Source organism: Solanum pennellii, chromosome 3 (genome assembly GCF_001406875.1).
Source record: "Solanum pennellii chromosome 3, SPENNV200".
Classification (NCBI taxonomy): Eukaryota; Viridiplantae; Streptophyta; class Magnoliopsida; order Solanales; family Solanaceae; genus Solanum; species Solanum pennellii.
The window spans coordinates 15,551,974-15,559,100 of NC_028639.1; positions in this window are offsets into that span (position 1 = coordinate 15,551,974).

A 7,127-nucleotide genomic window follows, 5' to 3' on the forward strand; every position below is an offset into this window, starting at 1 on the left:
ATCAAGACACACAAGCGCTATCTAAGCCACACCTTCCGAAAGTCCTGAACATTTTCGGATGTTTGACCTCCAAAAATAACCAAACTTCATACACTTCCTAAGAACATCAATATAATTCATTTTTACTTCAATTTAACTAAAGAAACACTCATGAGGATCTAGTTCACCTTAGTTCGTTTTAGGGCGTTACATTCGATGATGTTACACCAATCATTAACAAATTCAAATGGATTGTTGTATTTAATGAAAATATTGAGAAGTGATCTAGGTTATGGAAATTGGCCTAATTAATCTTGTTTTAAGCAATTATTTGGTATTGAATTATGTGGTAGTGACTCTTCTATTATTATTATCATGTTTATTATTGAATTATGTTGATGTGACAAACTAGTTGGGTTGAGTTATGGGTTTATGGTAAGACCCTTATGATGAACTATGAAAGAGACTTGGTAAGTATTGTAATCCGTATTCCTTACTTCAACTTGTGGTTAATTATGAATAAGTCAGGATGATTTTGTTGGAGTATGCATTATTTAAGATTGATAGGGTGCGATGATGTTGAAATAAAGTTTCTTGATTATGGTTGTGAGGTTGGTTAAGATGTAAATGCTATAAGAATACCAATGTGCCTTATTATGAAGTGATATGCAATGTGTTAGCCTCAACTATTCGAATTGTGATGAAACGATTTATACTCATGCAATTCTTATTGAGCTGTTGATGATGATGAATATACAAGCGGTAGATCGTATGAACTAATTTAAGCTATGTTTGATAATTAAGGCTTAAAAACATTTCAAAAAGGGACTCTAGCTTAGCACCGAGTGAACTAGATTGAGGAGTGTCCCTTCCCACATAGGGATGGTAGGAGCACCCAATTACTCTTGTGATTGGAGACAATAATGCATGGAGCATAAAGAGTGCCCAACTATACCTCCTAGTTCTTGAAATATGCTGGCCCCATAAGAATACTAGCTAGTGGATCCACGTAGTTGCTATTTTTTATGTTTTGGTACAACCTTTCAAAGTAGTCTGCCTTCTTCGGTGCATGGTTTTATGACACCGGATTCCACACTAGCTCATGTGGTCTATGTTAGTTAGGGAAAGATCTTCCCAAAAGGCAAAATTATTTAAAGAATTGAACTAGGATAACCTAAGGGGTCTAGTTCAGCCTAGATAGGGGTATGAGACTCTACCTAGGCACTGCACTAGTTAGCCTTGAGGGGAGTCTTAGGAGGATGTTCTTATGTATGTTTATGTCTACGATGATTTATGATATGTATATGAAGGACTTGCACATTATTGATATTATAGGTTGACTAGTTCAATTATGAATACGTGTTGGTGTATATTGTTAAAGTAGGATGAAATGTATAATTAAATGTCATGTTATGTGAAGTAGGGTGTAGTTCATGATTCTTGTTGGGTTACTTGGTTGAGTGAGGTTATGGGGCTTTGCTTCGTGAATGCACTCGTTAACTTGATAGGGGTTCATGGGTAGTTTTCTTGCTTTGCTAGAGTGAAATGTACTCTTATTCATGCTTATTGTTTAATATGACTTAGATGTAGTGTTACTTGAACATGTATCTACTTGTATAGTGGTAATGTTTTGGTTGGACTAGACTTGATGTTGTGGTATTGTGATGATCATCTCTATGAATTAATAAATGTGAATCACTGTTTGTGTGGTTTTGTTAAATATACATATATGTTTTAAGGAAAAATGCATACTTATAGAAATGTCCTTTTCTTACCATGTTCTATAAATATATGTGCATATGGTCTCATACATAGTACATGTGGAGTAATAACCCCATTTTCTTTCTATCTCTCAAACATTTTAGGCTACGGACATTGAAGGCTCATTCAAGACGACTTGAAGAAGGCTTGGATATTCTCTATCATCCATGTGGGTAGGTCCTCACTTTACGAGGGCGATGCCAATCTCTTGCTTATGAAGTTTCTTTGTTTTTGTAAGACTTTTACGTTAATTCCACTTTCATTTGAGCACGATTTGCATAAGCCTATATGTGGCTTCTTTACACTTGATGTAGTGGTATGCCCAAAATGCTATGATCGTTTAGATATTATGAGATGAGACAATCTTTGAGACTATCTTTCTATGTTATATATATATATGTATGTGCAATAAAAGTAGAAGGTTATGTAACCTTCCTATACGAAGGCTCTATGTATACTCGATACCACAATATTACGTGTATGTAGAAGTCTATGTAAACCTCCAGGTAGATGTAATGAAAAGTTTTAATTTTTTCGCATATTTAAACCTATGATTGTAATGACATGAAGCTAATTGCTAGTCTTAGTCCTTAAATAGGCGGCCGCCGCCGATTATGTCTAGGGGGTAAACCCGAATGTGACACCAGTAAACTTTGAAGCTTGATTCAACCGTATTTGATTTGAGGAAATAATTTTGCGACTTCCTGAAGATGTACTATTCATCACTTCGGTGTTTCGCGAATTCACAGAGTTGTTGGATGAATTAGAGGGAGATTCTTGTTGGTTTGTGTTCATCTTAGTTAGGAGCCCCTTTTGGGGTTGGTCCGGTGGACGAGGAAGGACTTCCGGCGAGTCATGCGCCATGTGTGCTAGTTTACACTAGCTGTTGGAACAATGATTTTTCAGCCTTTGGGAGCGCGAGTTATTAGAAAGATAAGTTAGAGAGCGAAAAAAAGATAAATGGAAAAATCATGTATTTTGGGATTTCTTTTGTAGTTTAATTACCCCTGGAGGAATAGGGGATGAGCATCACCCCCAGATTTATTATAGATAAAAAAAACAAAAGTACATAGAGGGGGACATCAACCATACCTCCTATCTTAAGATGGTTCATAGTCTATTCAAAGTAGCTATAAATTTGAACTATAGCTATGTTGAAAAGGGGGAGAATACTGTCTATGGAGTTTCTTTTATCTTCCTAATCTTCCTTCTTCTGAAATTGAATATCTCCAGCTTGTCTAGTAAATAGTATGTTCTTGCTTCTTTAGGTAGTTGCTAGATGTTGAGGTATATCTGTGGAACTGTAATGTTGTGAATGTGTTTGTATAACATCCCATATGTAAAACATATCAAAAACCAGCTTTTCAGAAAAATCTGCTGGTGCAACCAACGGGGCCATTGACGGACGGTAGACTGACCCACGGTCCATCCTGCACATCCGTCAATGGGGTCAGAAACCCCCGAAATCTCAACAATTGAAAATTTATTTAAGTCATGATCGAGGGACGGACCTACGGTCCATATGTCAGACTACAGTCCGTAGTCCGTGACCGTCAATTGACACCCCAGTCATCCACCAACTGAAGAGACCTTGGATGACCAGCACCGTCCATAGATGGACCTACGATTCGTAGGTCAGATCATAGGTGAGAAATAGCAGACAGTTAGGGGGAATATGTAGTAGGGTCAACTTCAAATGATCATTACTCTTGGAACAAAATGAATTTTATGTCCCATGACCACCAAAAGATACATAATATAATTAGATTTCCATAACCACCAACCTTACTGAAATCCGACCTTCGAGTAAAAAGTTATGTCCGTTTTAATAAAGGTCTGTCGAACAGGCCCAACCTACAGACCAAACGTGGACCGTCGATGGAACGAAGGACCATCTGTCAAAGTCGTTTGTCCAATAAAACTTTACCCAGGGGTCTTTTGTTCTTTTCCGACTTTGTTTAAACCCAAAGATATGTCGTTTTGACCCTAAATCATCAGGTTTTAGTCAATTTAAGCCTTCAAACATAATTAAAACGTACTTAAGTCAAATCATTACATCAAAATTTAGAAAATTAGAAGCAAAAAAGGAGAAAAAATTCATGAACACTAGTTCAAGAATGCAACAAGGTTCCAGTAGTTCCAGCCCAAAAGTCTAAGTTTTTCTCCGTAAATTTCATCACCAAGTTTGTGGGATTTCACTAGTGGGTTCCTTTCACCCATTGGGTCTCTAGTTTTCAGTCAGTGCTTGATTCTCTTATCATGAATAAACCTAGGTTTTCTAGAACATTGATAGTTCCTCAGGAATTTACTAAAAATATGTTCCAAATCAAATTCTAAAGTTATTATTCAGTTCGTCACATGAATTTCAGAACCCTATCTTTGTATTTCATTAGTTCTTAAATTACACATGCTAGGTCAAATATTTCAGTTACATCAGATATACATGCCTCAGTTATAAATGCATAATTACCAGATTAATTATTGCATCCTCAGTTTGCATGTTCAGTTTTGAGCTATTTAGTATTTACAGAAATTCAATCATAATCAGCTAGTTACATAATTCATTGGAGTAGCATTAACACGGAGTTAGACTAGGGTTGAGCGTACCTAATTAGTCCCAGAACTACTAGCCAAGTAGGTTGTAAGTCCCCTCTGTGGCAATAAGTTTAGTGATCACGCCAGCATGTCTTCATACCTTTGGCAAGGTTTATTGGATCCTCTCGATGGAGCATATACATCGGAGTCCACATTTAGCTCATGTGATTTTATTATCGGCTATTAGAAGCTCGCACATTTCAGTCAGACTCTCTTGTATTGACCATTTATCAGTATACTCAGTATTCAGTTTCATCATATTATAAATTGGTCATTGCATTCAGTTAGCTTAGATTCTCTATTTCATGTTCAAATTATTATACTTTCTTTTGTGCTTGTTCAGTTATGTCTTATTTCAGCTTTACTCTATCTTACATGCTCAGTGTCTCTCAAGTACAGACGCATACGTGCCCTACACCTTCTCGTGATTTAGGTTCACGTTCTTAGTATCAAGATCATGCATAGAATGATTTTCCAATCTTCAGTTCAGCAGATTCAGTGGTGAGTCCTCATTCTTCGAGGACAATAGTCGTGTGTTCATTTCAGTCTTTTAGTCATTTAGTTTCAATTTTTTCTAGATTTAGTTGGGGCTTGTCCCAATATTTCTAACCCAGTTTAGAGGCTATTTTCGAACATAGCTAGTTTTAGCTTAGTATTGAGTTAATATTTCCTTTGTATTAAACTCATTGTTTTCAAAAATCTCAATTATAGAATTTGGGGATTCCCCATCTTTTGAGTTTAAATTATGATTTAATTTCCACAATAGTTTATTATCTTTAGTATGCTCATGATCATGCCAACATCGTTAGCTTGGGATATCTTGTGGTCCTAGGTTCCTTGTCCGTATCTCGGGGGTAACTCAGAGCGTGAAAGTTTGGATAGGGAATCTTCTCCACAATTTGCTTCTACGAATGTGTGTCTGCAGATAAGCTCCTGTGTTTGGTTGATAAGATTCTGGAGCCTATCGAAAAGAGAGGATACACTCCAATGAGGAATGGTTTGCTGCCTTATCCTGTTGATCAGTAATTTTGAATCCACTTCAAGAATAATTTTCCTGCATCCAGTTTCTAGGGCCCAAGTCCTTCCAAAATAGGTGCTTCCAGTTCAGCTTGATTGTTGGTGCCTTCCCGAGAAGGATCAACTCTTCCCATCTGGAAGGCAATTTAATGTGAGTGTAGTGAGTTGTCATGAGCTTGTAGTTGTTTTTGTAAATGGCATTCTTGACACTGCTCATGTTAGATTGTGTGCTGCCATGCTTGTGGGCACACCTATTCTTCCACAGATTCTAACATATGACTATTGGTGTAACCTGTAACAACAACTTCTGTTCTTCATTTTTGTGTGTAGTTTTCCACCATTGTATGATGAGTTGAGTTAGTGATTTGTGGTCAGTCTTGACTTCAGCTGCATCTGCAAAACTTCTCCACTCATTTGCAGCAAAGGGGCCATTGTTGAATGGGTGTTCTATGTCCATCTCTATCCTGTTACAACAACAAAAACAGTTTATAGGCTCAATGCCAAAACTTGGTAGAAGTTGGGGAATTTCCCTCTCAGGGTTCCCCATAAAAGAAAAGAAACTTTAAAAGGAATATTCTTATGCCATATATGAGAACTGAAATATCTTCTCCCTTATTTCACTCCATGCGGATGAGCAGCTGAATTTTCCATCAATGTTGAGTTTCCAGGTTTCTGTATCTGGTAGGTATTGTTGAAGAGGAATTTCAGTGGCTAGAATATAGTCTAGTTGACATGCAGGTTCTTGTTGGATCAGCATGTTCCATTTCCATTGTCCATGTTTTCAGAAATCTGCTATAGTGGTGTTATTGAACCTGTGAATATTAGTAGAAAAACCTGCTAAAGACCCCATCCCTTACCAGCTATCCCACCAAAAGGATCAATTGCCAAAGTTGATCTTCCATTGAATATGTTGCTCAACCTTCTGTATGTTATGAATAAAGTGTTTCCAAGTTAATGAATCCCTTGTATTACATTTCGTACATATAGGCTTAGACCTTTGACAATATTTAGGCTTCAAGAAGTCTCCCCATAAGGTATGTTTAGAACAAAATATCCACCATTATTTGTATTGAAATGCCATGCATACATCTTTAATATTTTTCATACCAAGGCCTCCTTCCTCGTACAGTAAACTTAGATTCTTCTAGGAAGCCCAATGGTATTTTTTTCCTTCTCTTATCTCCACCCCCAAAATAAATCAGCCATGATACCTTCAATTTTCTTAAGTACAGTACTAGGAAGAGTGACTGCAGACAGTAGATTAATAGGTAAGGCTTGCAGAACGTGTTTTTACCAATATTGCCCTACCACTATAGCCCAAAAGCTTTGTTTGCTACCTTGTGATCCTGCAAAGAACTTTATTTATAAGATCATATAAGTAGATAATACTAGGTCTACCCACAAAAATGGGGCATCCTAGGTATGTGATAGGGCCCTCTCTCTGCTTGAATCCATTAATCCTTTTGATCCTTTCCTTGGCGCTGTTAAAAGCATTGAATTAATGATGAAGTCAATTTTATCTCTTTTAATAAGCTGGCTTGAAGTTTCTTCATATGAGTTAAACATTTTCATAATCAGCGTGAGAGTTTTATGTCTTCCAGAACTGAAAAGGATAATATCATCTGCAAATTTCAGGTGATTCACTTGAGGCCCATTCCTTTCCATATAGAACCCATGGTACTTACTGGTTATGGTTATGAAATTGTCGAGGGATCTTTATAGTACCTCTGCTCCTCAAATAAATAGGGAAGGAGAAAAAGGGTCACCCTGTTTGA